Raw genomic sequence first — 14,639 nt, 5'->3', positions numbered from 1 at the left:
CGTGCACTTTCTTTCTCCACTGTTTACATGCAAGACATGAAAATACTTGCCGAGATAGTTATTTTGAGATAATTTTTAGTGTATGTGTCCGTTCAAGCGAAAGAGGAATCAATTATGTGTTCGTGCTCTGCCTGAAACGCTGCTGTATGTGCGCGCTTTGAGCACCGAACTGAATTCTTCATGCGCATGAATGGTTTAAAAGTAAAACGCTTGATTGTTTAAATTGGTAAAACCTAGAAACACGTGTAAATGATAAACTATGATCCGTTTCACCCCTACAAGCGAGTGAACAATGCGAATTAAGGAAGGGATTTTATATCACTATTCAAAATAGCCCTTTGGGCAGGGCAGTGATAAATTTTGGTAGCCCGACTGGAAAACACAATAGCCAGCTCTAGGCATGATGAAGCGATATCGTCCTCTTTTGGAAGACCAAACAAAGTAGTTTCGCTTTCACAACGAAGCACACAGCATCTTCAGGATATGGCGGCGGCAACAATACTACAGTGAGAATAAAAGTTACGCCTTCTTTCTTTGCGTGAACATTTGGGCGGCGTTATGCAAATCTTCCCACAGAGCAACGTAGGTATGTGGGGGCGTGTTAGAACGAGCCGTTTTAGGTAGGCGTGGTTAACTCTTAACTTTTATAAAGAATATCTCTTTGGATTTGAGACTTTAGTCTTTGCAACTTTACAGATCTTCTTTATGCACCAAGAGCTTGTAACACTCCAAAGAGAAAGGAAAAATTGAAATCGCATCATATGACCCCTTTAAGACTGGGGTAATGAAAAATGCTAAAATTCATCCCTGCCATTTCAGTATATTAAAAAAGAAAACAGATGTTTTCAATACAAATAATATTTCACAATACTACTGTTTTACTGTATTTTTGATCAAATAAATGACACCTTGGTGAAAACGAGACACTTTTTTCAAAAACAAATTGGTGGTATTGCTTTTTAAATCTAATGTCTAAAATGTCCACACTGACATCAATAAAAAACCAACTCATCGTTGCATACAGCAAATTCTGATTAGAAGATCTGAGAGCAGATTGCACAGAGGACAGTGGAGCGCTTCAGCATGACCTCAGACATGGAATATTTACCACCTTATTCCAGCATGCAAAGTCCAGAGCAGGAAATGATAGACTTTAATTGCATGTCTATCTATTTTCATAATTTCATAAAGTTATGCCCCATAAAATCAATGTGTAAATTTGCTAATAATACCCACTGTCACATTTCAAATGAAAAAGAGCTATTTATATCCTCGCTTATTAACCTCCTATGTGTTCGGGTATAACTCAGTGTCATTTGCAAGATAAAGCAGCCATCCGGTTGGAGCCGTACACGAGGAGTGGACAAAGAATGGAGAACAAAGAGAAAGGCAGAGGCAAGAATTTAGAGATGTAGAAAAATCAAAGCAGCAATAAATATTAATGAAGCCTACCCAAAAAGGTGATGCATAAATTAATTTAATCATCAACCCTAATCAAGCTAAAAAATATCCATTATTTTGAAGCTATGAGAAGCTTGTGAGAAATGTAATAGTTTACCATTAAAGAAATCATAAAGTCCACTGCGTAAACAGCAGATGCCACAAGGCAATATGTAATGTAACTTCATTATAGATACCAGTCTTTAGTCTAATCATTAAAAAGCATAAAATTATCTCAAAATGCTGCCCAGAGGCCAAAATATTGGGAAATGCTTGCAAATGAGATTCTAACGGCAACACACGGGTAAACATTCATTGATCTGAATATTTATCTGCATAATGCATACCTCCGAGAGGTATTTTATATTGCTCATTATTAAAGACTTTGATGAGGAATTTCAAAAGCTACATAAATTACTTGGCATGCATAACATGTCAGTATGTGACAGTACAACAATGACTGAGTCACAAATGGCAAAAAATTTACATTTACAATGTAGTAAGGAGAGAAAATACATTTTCTTTGAGAACAATATGGGTTGACATTGTTGTATTTGGTGAGAATCACCTTCCACAACGTTAACAAAACATTCAATAATTTATACCTTTCAGCAAATGAATAATCAAAATAAAAGAATTCACGCAGAAAACAGACAAAAGAAACCGCTGTAAATATACTTTATGTAGCACATAAGATTTTAATCATGGAAGCCTGTTTCTGCCATGCAATTAAACAAAAAAAGGTAATTGTGACTTTTTAATCTTACAATTCAGTTTTTTCTCAGAATTGTGAGATACAGACTCAATATTATTTATATTATAAACTTGTATAAAATTGTGTTATAAACTTGTAAAAGTACAGATGTTAACTCAAAATTGTGAGATATGAACTTGGAATGGCAAGAAATAAAGTCAGATTAGGGCTGAAACGATTCCTCGAGTAACTCGAATATAAAAAATAATCGGCTTCGTTTAGTCCATTTACTGTAACTACACACGGAACACCGTGTTTCCCCACGGACCATTATTACTGACGCACAAACCGATAAACGCTGGACATATTTCAGACCGTAAATCAATATGGTGGCTAGTTATGATGTCCCTAAGTTAGCTATGTTTTGTGAAAGACTAAGCGCCATTCATGTTGATTGTCTCATCCTCTCTCTGTGACACACAGACACACTCCCCATACAGTTATGCACAAAAATACCACAGATAGTCAATATCACACGAAGAGTGCCAGTTTTCACCTCTAAAACCCAGCATGATTACAAATGTGATACTGATTTTATTCAACAGTTCAATAAACAAGATGTTAATATTGAGAGACTTACGTTTTAGACACCATATTGCCTGTTTTGCTCTCGCCAACAAAAAATAATTCCAAACACAGCCACAGCGCTGTTCTGCGTCTCCGAACAACATGAGGGCGTTTCGTTCCTGAATGAATCAACCGTTTAAATGATTCGGTTCAATAGCAATGACTCACTTATTTACAGTGACTTGCTGCCACCTGCTGGCGGTTTTAATTTGACATTTAAAGTATCTTTTCATTTTTAAAATAATTGTAAATATCAGTATTCAATGTTTTATGTTTAAAATAACAACATGTTATGAATGCATTTGTAACTGCAGGTTAATTGCATTCATGTCCCTGTGAGCTGAATTAAATAGTGTGTAAATAGGCCTACATCTAAATGCCTCTTCAGATGCAGATTCTGTGTTTCCTCTGCATTACAAAGATGAATTTTGTTGATACTGATATCATTTGTTTGGTAACAGCCCACATGTCTTATTATTCTAATTGACTGATTAAATGTAAGAATTTGACTCAAAATATGATGCACACAGGGGAAAAAAAGGCTTTATAGAGGTAAAAATGCCCATAAAATGAACATAAAAATCAATTTAAAGTTATTGGAACAGATTAATTTCTATCACTACTGTGAACTGACCAGTACATAGAATATAATGAAAAATGTGTTTAGAAATTGTGTATGGACTCTTGTTCTTGTTCCAAGTTACCTTCCTGTCCACTGATTTTTGCCTCTTACAAAAGCCACAAAGCCTTCCAAGAAGACAATAACGGCTCATGTCATGCTTGAGCTTTAGTTAGGCTGAAACTTGAAAGTTAAGTTGCACGACATAAATGCAATGTTTAGGTATTATTATTATTGTTATTACTATTTTGATTTATGCCTTAGTTTTAGGTTGTAATGTTTACCTTTTTTAAAGTAATGTGAAATTGATTTTTGTATTTTTATTTATTTTATTTTTTCATTTATATTTTTATTTTATTTTTTCATTTATATATTTGCATTTGCATTTTGAATGTAATTTGGCAATTAAATGCATTAAATGGGTTTTTGTATTTTTATTTATTTTATTTTTTCATTTATATTTTTATTTTATTTTTTCATTTATATATTTGCATTTGCATTTTGAATGTAATTTGGCAATTAAATGCATTAAATGTGTTTAGTTTTCACGGTTATTAATGTATGCAATTTCAGCAATAAAAATGTTAATTTTTGCTAAAAAGGAAACAAATTAGTTGTTTAGTTTAAGAGACCCATCTGATTTTCTCTTGTATATTTAGTATTGCTCTTTAATAAAGAAAAATTACTTCTTATCCGATTAGTCAAGTGGTCGATGGAATAATCGGTAGAATACTCGATTACTAAAATAATCGATAGCTCCAGCCTTAGTAAGAACTCCGTCTTTTGGTCACTTCACTTTACGGCAGATTCATTTACAAACAAGGCACAATTCGATGTGGGATTGTCAGAAAGATTGAAACTAAAAGACGATGCTGGGCCAACTATATTGGATCTGACAGTAATGTCGCAACACAACTGTGAGTAACTGTTTTTATTATGTGGTCACTATTGCTTTCTGTCAAACAGATCGTTTGATATGTACTGTATGTTTGATATGAGTATGTATGCGCTTTTAACCTAAATCACAGCAGCGTCCATCTGTGAAGGATGTAGACTGTCAAACATACACAAGCCAATCCTAGCAGTGGGCGTTTAACTTCCAAGTCTACAGTCCGCCACAACTATTCAAACACAGCGTTCTGATGAGGGGGGTTAAAAACAGGACAGAAAATAGCCTATTGCTTCTAAATTATGTTTATGTTTTTTGATGTAAAAATCTTGATAACATTATAAGTGGACCTCAGAGAACAGTACAAAATAAAAACAGAGGCAGTTCATGACCTTTTTAACGCAAAATTGTGAGATGCAAACTCGGAATTGCAAGAAATAAAGTCATAACTGTGTTAAAAATTCAAAAGAATTTTGAAAAAGAAAAAAAGTAAGAATTGTGAGATGTTAACTCAAAATTTGCCTGATGTAAACTCAGAATTGCAAGAAATAAAGTCAGAATTTACATTAAAAAGTTGCAATTACTATATATATTTTTTAATTCCATGTTGGAAACAGGCTTCCAAGCTTAATCTTTTGTTCGAAGTGGAGCTACTGGATTAAAAAGTGGCCTCTCTTGCCTAAGACGCAACTTCCTGTAGCTCATCTCAAAGTCCTTCTTGGTACCGTTGAGGACTTCCAGGCTATCTGAACACACATCATAACCAAAAGAGCGCAGTTTCTGAATGCGATACTGAACTATCTGCGTTGTCAGTTCTAACACTGTGGAAGTCTCCATGATCTGCTCCATACTGACTCCAGCAGTAAGGAGGCCTTTGAAGCGATCAGCTAGTATAGGCACAGAATAATATAACAAGGCTGGACACTGAAGGACGATCTGCCTGAGCTCTGCTTCAGTGCATCCCAGGGTCTCCCGGGAGTAGCTCAGTGTGAGTCTCATACTTTCAGGGTTCAGCTCAGTAACAAATCCCTTCAGTTTGGAAAGCAGCCGCAAGAGCTCATCGCCGGTAAAGCCCGCGTTGCGTAGGAACGCCACGTTATCGTGTAAGGTGTCCGGAAGTTTTAGAAGCACGTAGGGATTCTGTGTAAGCAGCTTCTGCAACCAGATCTTCATATTGTCCTCCTTCCCGCCCAAGTCCAAATAGGTCTTCTGCAGGGTTTGGATCATCTGCTCGTTTTGCTCGATGGGTCGCCTGAAGCTCTGAGGGGCACTGGCCATGAGCTTGCTGATGATGCGTTTGTTGAGATGTAACATCTGGAAATATGCAATGTTGGCTTTCTGGTTGTCGTGATCGGAGGACGAGGTGAAAAACGAAGCGGGGAATTTTTCTATGATTCCTACTAGATCCTTCTGACTGGTGCATACTGATATCCACAGCTTTTTCTGTGCCTCCATTTGATCTGGTTTGCAGAGGATGGCCTCAGGATGGAGTTCCGGGCGATAACTGGCCCGCTAGCCCCCATGTCCCTCAGCAGGGCGGCGGTCTCGCTCACGTACACGGGACTCTGGCGCAACACCCAACCCCTCAGCTTCCGGACTTTACTGATATCTACAGACAAGTCATACAGGGCGTTTATGGCAAGCGGGTTCTCTTCTTGAACGATCACGGAGCGGGGCCTCGTGAGAAGCAAAGGTGTTGCTTGAGCCCGCTGGCAGTAGAGACACAGGGATGTCGTGACTAATCGCAACATGTTTGCACAATCTACAGGTCTGTGGGCGGGGCTGTCAGGTAATTGTTTGCATTGCATGCAAGTAACGTGCCTGAAACAATTGGAAAAACATATCAGAAAATCTACTTCAAGTCTCAAAGTGTTAACTAAACACTTCCTCATTCCCATTTACTCATGCAAAGCTAATATCACAAGTCTTTCGAGTGAACACTATAGAGTAAGTACTCAGACACTAAACTATCTACCCATAGGATAAAGAATTGTCAGCAGAAATCAACTAGCTGTCTAATTGCTAACATCCGCAGAATGCCAATTCCACAGAAGAACCAAGTTATTTTACATCAATACCTAAGATAATTTACTTATGGTAACTAACTGTTAGTATTAGCTTTGACGAAAACGGCAAAATTACACAACAGCAACTGTTGGGTACACGCACAGAAAAAGGTTCAAACAGGTTAGACAGTTTCTTTATAAAGAGATCATGGCATATTTATCTTGAGACTGAAAAAAAAAACCACACACTAGATACCTTGAGGGGCCAGGACGTCCCAATAGTTTTTGAATGACATTTATGAGAGGACACTATTAACCCTCATGCTCTGTTTGGGGTCTTTCAGCCCATATAAATCCATTTTTAGACTTTTGTGGTTTTTTTGAGGCAATCTATATACTGGTGTTCTCCTATTTGAGAAAAAATAGAATTGGCTTCTGAAGAAAGAACAAAATATCAATAGCACATTTTGCACTGAGGGCACATCAAACGTTTTGTTCAGTAAAATGCATTCTAAAATCATAATAACCTACATTAAATGTCCACCATGAAAAAATATATTATTTTATAAGATTTTCCTTCAGTAAATTAGTATCCATCTAACGTTACACATAAACAAGTTAATCTCAACAGAACACGAGGGAGTGCGTTCTCTCTTATGAAACATAAGTCATCACATCGAGGTAAAGAAGCAAACAGCATAGTCAAAATGCGGCTTGCATTTATTAGTCAATAATATAATTTCTGAAACGTGTGGATAAGACAAACTGAGCAGTACCTCTGCAGTGACAGCGGTCACATTTCAGTACTGGACCTCTTGTTCAAGTTGTGACGCCCATGCGGTCTGAGCACAACAGCGCCACCCTTAGTACAGAAGGAACACTGAAACCGGTAAATATAACAGATAATACGAACACAGTAAAGGGAAATATGAATTTGCCACTAACCTAAACTACAAAATAGTCAAAACTGGCACTAATATAATATGAATGACGGCCAACTATTTGACAGATAATACTATTTTAAGCTGCAGTCATGTGTTTTCAAAACAGGAAAGTTGCTTAAAATGGCATCAGGGACTGTGAGTTCTATAATCAGCACAGAGAGCAATTAGTTTGAACGGCAGTGGAGAGTGAGTCACAGTTGGAGCTTAATCACAATGCTGGATCATGCCTGCCTACTCAAACTGTTCACTCAGCCCACCCTTGAAGTCTCTACAATCTGGCGATTTACAAAGAGCTTTGCATTCAGACGGCTCCCACAGACTATTAGGTACCTGTTGGCTGACTAGGTACAGTTTAAGACAATGGATTTTTCTTAATTTTTTTAGACTATGACTTATTTAGAGATGTTTAAATCTCTGTCTCACAAAATTTTTTTTTTTTTTTAACAAATCATACATTTTGCAGGCATATTGGTCAAATTCTGAGTTCCAAAAAAATTACTTAAATGTGGCTTTAAAAAAAAAAATAAAAAATTTGCAGGCATAATAAAAAAAAAGAAAGATACATAAAAAATATTTTTAAAAATTATATATAAATAAAAATAAAAATATATATATATATATATATTTCTATAGTTGCTGTGGTAATATAACAACTATAGTAATATAAACAAATTACTTTACCCAATACTGTACTAAGCTTTCTACAACTATAGGGTATATTACTACAATACACTACAGTTTACTACCAGTAGTACTAGTAAACACTAAAGTATATACTACAGTATTTATTACAGTTTATCAGTTCACTATAGTTAATACTACAGTATGCTGTAGCATTCATTAACAAAGTGTTGTAAATACTATAATATATACAGTATAATACACTTTACTATAGTATGGTTCAAAAACACTATAGTATTAACTATAAATTACTATAGTATTTTTTCATGTGGGTGTATATATATATATGTATTATGTAATGGGTGTATGTGTGTGTGTGTGTATGTGTGTGTGTGTGTGTGTGTATTCTTATATAAATTTAAGTCAAATCAATAACACTTTTCATCTGCGCTATTTAATTAATTACTTTGCCAGATATTGCAGTATGTCGTTGTAGTACAAGAGTGAACACTCATGTGAATGATTTTCCCTGTATGCAAACAATCAGGTTCTTGCAGAACATTGCTGAAATGGTTGACTGAAGCTGACTCTCTAAAAACTGTGCAGATGTGTTATTTTTTCAGATTTACATCAGAATGAACTAACATAGACTAATTTTTTTCACATTGCATTTTCTCTGTTATGCTTCATTAACACAGTGGTTAAAATGCTGTGTATATTGTCTCTTGAAATAAATACTCAGACACACACAAGATACAGGAAGAGCACAAGAGAGAAAAAAACAGTTTGTCTTTGCAATGCTTCAGATTTCTTTTGATGCATGAGATAAAACTTTCGACAACAGCACACAAGATTAAAAGAAGAACCTTAAATGGAAAGATAAATGATAACCATGTGCTCTGGGTTATAAGGGAGGATATAGGCATGAAGAAAGCAAAGTAAGAAAAACTGCACCTGAGAAGCTGAAGGAAAAACCCTGCACCTAAGAAAGACAACATCCCAACGTGGGTGGATCTTAATGCCAAATTTCAGAAACAGGTTACTCAAATTTCTGAGTATGTGGAAGGCAACAGGCTGAAAGCAGTCTCACGGATGGACAGAGTAGAACAAGATGATCCAAACCAGGAACACTGTGATACTTCTCGCTCTGCTGCTGGTGAGCACTTTTGCAGAAAAAAACCCAGAGCCCATTTTTAAAGCTCTTGGTGGGGAACTTGAGATGGGTTATTGCTTTGGCAATGATATTGCTGTATATAAAATGACTGCTGATGGAAAGGAGCTACTGGGTCAGTTCTCAAATTCCTCAGTTTCACCACCTGATGCCTTTAAGGGTCGGATCAGTTTCTCCACTGAAGTTGAAGGGCTGCTTGGTCTGAAGCTCACAAATCTTCAGTTCTCTGATTCTGGCATCTACATCAGAGAGTGCTGGAGTGATAGCTCTATGGAAAATTATCGCAAACACTATCTCTACGTTTGTGACAAGGAGTTCGTCTTTAAGGAAATTTCACTGACACTCGGCACAGGTGCGGATCTGGTATGCAATATGGATTCCATAAAGCATGCTACAGTAAAATGGTACAGAGATGTGCACAATGTGTCATTGTTCATGGATACTAAGATTTCTTTGGAGCCATTACAAGCGGAGTTTAAAAGCCTCATTCGTGTGCATGGCGAAGGCTCATTTTTACATGTTTCAGATGAGTTTATTCAGGACAGACCTCGTTTTTTCTGTCAGGTCATGGAGGGAGAGCAATGCAGGAGCTTCCAAACCATAGGACTGCCAGAGGAGCCTGAATTAAAGACTATTTATCGTTCTTACGGAGAAGATGTAGTCCTTACATGTTCAGTAGACCCCCTCAGACAGAATCACTGGAAAACACCCTTTGGACAGGTTAATTCATCGGCACCAGAAGGGACAACCGAAAACCAGATGTTTGTGTCGACAAGCACTAATTCTGATAATTATTCCCTAGTCATTCAGTCTCTCATTTCAGATCATTCTGGGAGCTATAAATGTTTCTCTACCTTCCTCGTTGAAGATTATTTTTTGAATGTGTGCCCTTTGCATGAATCAACCGATATTTTGTTTTCTGCAAGCGATAAGAAGGTGGTCCTCCAATGTAACTTTATGTCTTTACCAGCATTTAGCGGTAAAGTTGAGTACGCCAGCGTTCTGTGGTATCGAAAGACTGGTGAGAAGGACATCCAAATAATGGACCCAGGGGATCCTTCTTTAACCCCACCTAATGATTTACAAGGTCGGGTAAAGTTCTCACAGGTAGATTCCTCTCTCATCTTTACTGATCCCCAAAAGGAGGACAGTGGGACGTACTGGTGCCTGGTGCTGCTGGAGAATGAGGAGACTGATGAGGGTGATGATGAGGATGCTTACGGCGGTGATGATGGCAGTAACGAAGATGATGAGGAGGAACCCCATTCATGGATAATGGATGAAGAATACATGGACATGTGTCTCTTTAGGCAGGTCACCAATCTAAAGTTTTACCACCAACCTAATATAAAACGAAAGGGGGATCATGCAGCTCCGCCTGAAACTGAACCTGAACCTGAGACTAACTTGACAATGTATGCTTTGTGTGCAGGGCTTGTAGGCCTTTTATTACTGGCTGTGATTGTGGTGGTTCTAAAAATTAGAGCTAAGAAAAGATCTGCGTCTATTCAAGGAGGAGGTCTTAAACCATCTGAAGAGGAAGGAATCGCACTTAAATGAACGAACACGTAGAATATAAGGTCACTGCTTTTTTTAAACAATAATTTGTGCATAATGTTCATGAACAGTGTAATTGTGAAAATTAAGAGGAAACTACTTAAGGTAAAGGGATAGTTCACCAAAAATTCACCAGAAATTCTGTCATCATTTACTTACTCGCATGTAATTCCAAATCTGTATGACTTTCTTTCTTCTGTGGAACACAAAATAAGATTTTTTTTTTTTGTACATACCATCAAAAACAGTGGTCACCAAAACTGCTTGGAAACTAACATTCTTCAAAATATCTTCTCTTATGGGTAAGTAAATGATGAAAGAGTTTTCATTTTTCAGTGAACTATCCCTTTAGAGTACAATTTCACCCTGAAAGATTTGTAAGATTTACTCAAAAGGGTGCTCATCTGCTCAAGTATAGCAAAAGGGTGTTCAATTTCACAATTACACATTTGGCAATTGTTGTTCTTGTAAATGTTGAAATGAGTGTCAACAAGACTCAGAGGGTAATGTAAAACAGCTACTAGCACACGTGACATTTTTTTTGTGCAGCGAAGACAAGACCAGCTGGTTTGTTTCCCTGTCAAATCTTGAGTACACAATAAGCAAATGGTGCTTTAAAAATAAACACGCCATAAAGCCTACATCAAAGCTCATTTCGCATGAAGACAAACATATGGGTCCTAAAGGGATAGTTCACAATAAAAATGTAAAATCATTCACTCACCTTCATGTCGTTCCAAACCAGTAGGACTTATTTCTGTGGAAAAAATAAAGTCATGCAGGTTCAGAATGACCTGAGGGCGAGTAAATGATGACAGAATGTTCATTTTTAGGTGAACTATTCCTTTAACTATATGCTTTATAGAGGATAGTGTACATATAGTACCTATACATACATTTCTCTTAGTTCTTTTCTGCATTTACAGTATGGTTCAAAATTGCAACATGTCTTGTAAAAACACCTCCATTAATCATGTATCCCATACTGCAAAGACTAGGCATTTAGCAGCACTACTGAACTGCTACCATTAGAACATCATCTCTCCCAAGACAGAAATCTTGGTAATGATAAACAACAGATGTGCAAACACATCCGTAAACATTTTCATTCTTCTCCTGACTGGGGACGTGTAGAACACTTCCTGTTCTAATTTCTCTTCTGTTTCCATGAACGTGTCAACAGAGTTTGAATCTACTGCTGAAACTAATATCCTAGTCTAACAGCTGGCTGTGTAAGCACCGGCAGTTAGTGAGAGAAAGGCTGACGGACGGTGTCTAGAGAGCACAGTGTGGATTTGATGGACACGGTTATGTCATTTAAAGCTGTGCTGGTGGTCCTGTGTGGAAACACAGATTAGAGAAACGTCTCTGTTAATGTGCATTCCAAATATGACCAATGTGTTTTGCTGTGGTTGGGCTGACAGCCAAAGTAGCTACTATCTTTGTTAAACAGGTATTACAATCATTTGAGTTACAGTGGGATGGTTGGAATTGTTTGAAAGCTTTAATCCATATTTGCGTTTTTATTACAACACAGGTGCGTTCTCAATGTATCCACTGGATATAAATGATCCAGTGCTTTGTTAATGGATTTTTCTTTTTATAATAACACCTTGATTGCATTCAGAAATCCTGTCAAATGTTTGAAAAAAGTGATTCTGGAACATATAACGATCTTGATAATTAACTGAACATGTAATAGCAACATAACCATAATAACAGAACATGCCGAGTGAGACACAAAGCCAGATTTAAAGAGGTGTTGATGGTTACCACTAAATAAAAACAGTGCTTATATTTGAAAACAACTGATTAGACTGCCTTTGCATGATTGAAGCCACTTTGACACATCTAATCTCTAATTTACTCTAATGTACTGTTTTCTTTTCTTTTGATATGTGTCAATGATTCATAACGAAGTCCCTAACCATGAATCATGCAGCAATGTAGACCAGTTCGACAGGCAGGTTTTTAGCAGACATGGCCCCTGCTTTCACTTGTCAAAATAGGCTGTCAACCTCCCTAACTGTCATTATGCATTACGCCAAAAGGCAAGAGTCGTATTTCATGGTGTCATTTCTGCTCCAACACACGTTTGTATTTGTCTTAAAACTTTAACACTTCTGTCCTTTATTTGAAACATCTGTAGACTCTTATAAGCTTTATTTTATTCAAAAGATTCACTCAGACTGTCTAGGTCATCTTGTAAATAAATTTTACCCAGGTTATGTAGGTTCTGCATGGTCTTCTTGTATTGTTTAAACCCATTTAACGGCAGCATGCATTGAAAGACAAGACATGTCTCACTCCTCAGATATAATAGTTGCTGCACCCCTGCTGATAAAATAGCTGCAATTTTCATCTAAAAGATTTTTCAGGCCTCTAGTGAAGTGCATGTCCACTGGGGGGTGTCCTTTTTGTAAAGAAAATTAAACATTGAGTTGGTGGCGATCTAACTGGCCACCAAACCTTAAAGGAATTACCTTTTATTGATTTCAATTAAAAATGCATGCATGAAAGAATACTGTTTTTCTTTTCAGAAAGGGAAACATAAAATGTTCACTGACTTGTGAGACCTTGGTATCCGGACTCAGTTTCTTTTTTCATAAAGCATTACATGTTAAACATGACACATAATATGACTGTTTCCAAACATATCGGTTCCTATAGACGAGCCGCGTTTATAACTCAAATGTGTGTCATGAGGCAATGTGACTTTGCCGTACAGCAACACTAAATAAAAAAAATCACATTAATAAACTCAACCAACCAAGAGTATTTGTGCAGACAGGATATGCCCCTGAAATAGCCCTGGAACCACAATAAAAACGCACGCACACACACACACACACAAACACTATGAGCTAGGAGTGACTTCCAGGACAAAAAAGCCACTAGCAGCATAAGTCCTCTTGCTTTCTGAGGGGGACTGAAATTAAGGAGAGAGGATCATCAGGAATGTCTATCAGTTAAACTGATTTTAACATGAATGTGATGAGTGCTGGGCTTCTAGGTGAGATAATGGCTGTTCAAATGATGAATGAGTTTGACGAACCTGAAAAATTAATCAATCAGTGAGTTAATAGCAGGATTATTAAACAGTTTAAATTTTTAATTGAATTAATTACATACTGTGCGGATTAAATATTTTCCTTTTCAGATGAACTGAGGAAATTCCTAATTAAAATAATTTAAAACATTACCAGTACAGTACATCATTGACTAGATATTGCGAAAAAATTTATTTTAAAACACGCAGGTGGTACTTCAGTCCTGAGTTAGTATGAAAATTCCTTATTATGAAATTTCCCTATGGGTCAGAGAATACAATTATTTTTTAAATAATGAATTGTACTTTATTGTACATTAAATTGGCAGATCTAGTTAAGATTTATATGATCTGATTTAGTATGATAGTCAATTTATTCTCATCTTTCATGTTTCATAATGTTTACTATTCCTCTTTTGAAGGATTGTGTGGCTTTTTTTTATTATTTTTTTTTATGGGACCAGCTGCCTAGTGTAAATAATGTTTTTGTTCTAGTCTTCTTGTGTACACTGCCTCCTCAGGGTGTTTGTAGACCTGCAGGCTTAGTTTCCTGCTGCCATGGGCTGCATGCATTTCTCTCTCCCTGCATGCTATGTGGGTATAATTATTACGCCTAGCTTGTTGCATGGGTATTTATGTGTGGGTGTATGTTTGTGCTTATCTTTCTACAGGCTTTGTGTTGGTGGCGGGCTCCTCTGAAGTGATTTGGAGCCTGGCATCTGGGGTCTGTCAGCTCCCCCTCTGGTGGCTATAAGGACAGTAAAGACAAGCCTTTAGTGAGATCTTGTAATGGGTATCCAACCTTTCAAACAAAAATCTATCATGATTATATTGTTGCTAGTGGTTTTGTCTGTGTTAAGTGCTTTTGATAAAATCAGAGCTTTGTACTTGTAAAATATGCTAAGTAAGGTATTTGTTACAATATTCATGAATCTGGTGAGGAATTACTCTTAGACACACACACAAACAAACAAACACACACACACACACACACACACACACACACACACACACACAAACAC

General features: G+C 36.9%; 1 pseudogene; it reads right to left on the bottom strand.

Annotated features, from left to right (window-relative positions):
- Positions 1-4,896: 4,896 nt before the first annotated feature.
- LOC107664684 (transcription termination factor 2, mitochondrial-like) lies at positions 4,897-6,022 on the bottom strand (annotated as a pseudogene).
- Positions 6,023-14,639: the final 8,617 nt, after the last annotated feature.

Source organism: Sinocyclocheilus anshuiensis, unplaced genomic scaffold, assembly GCF_001515605.1.
Source record: "Sinocyclocheilus anshuiensis isolate Anshui unplaced genomic scaffold, SAMN03320099.WGS_v1.1 scaffold571, whole genome shotgun sequence".
Lineage (NCBI taxonomy): Eukaryota > Metazoa > Chordata > Actinopteri > Cypriniformes > Cyprinidae > Sinocyclocheilus > Sinocyclocheilus anshuiensis.
The sequence above is the reverse complement of the archived record's forward strand: the minus strand, read 5'-3'. Positions and strand labels throughout refer to the sequence as shown.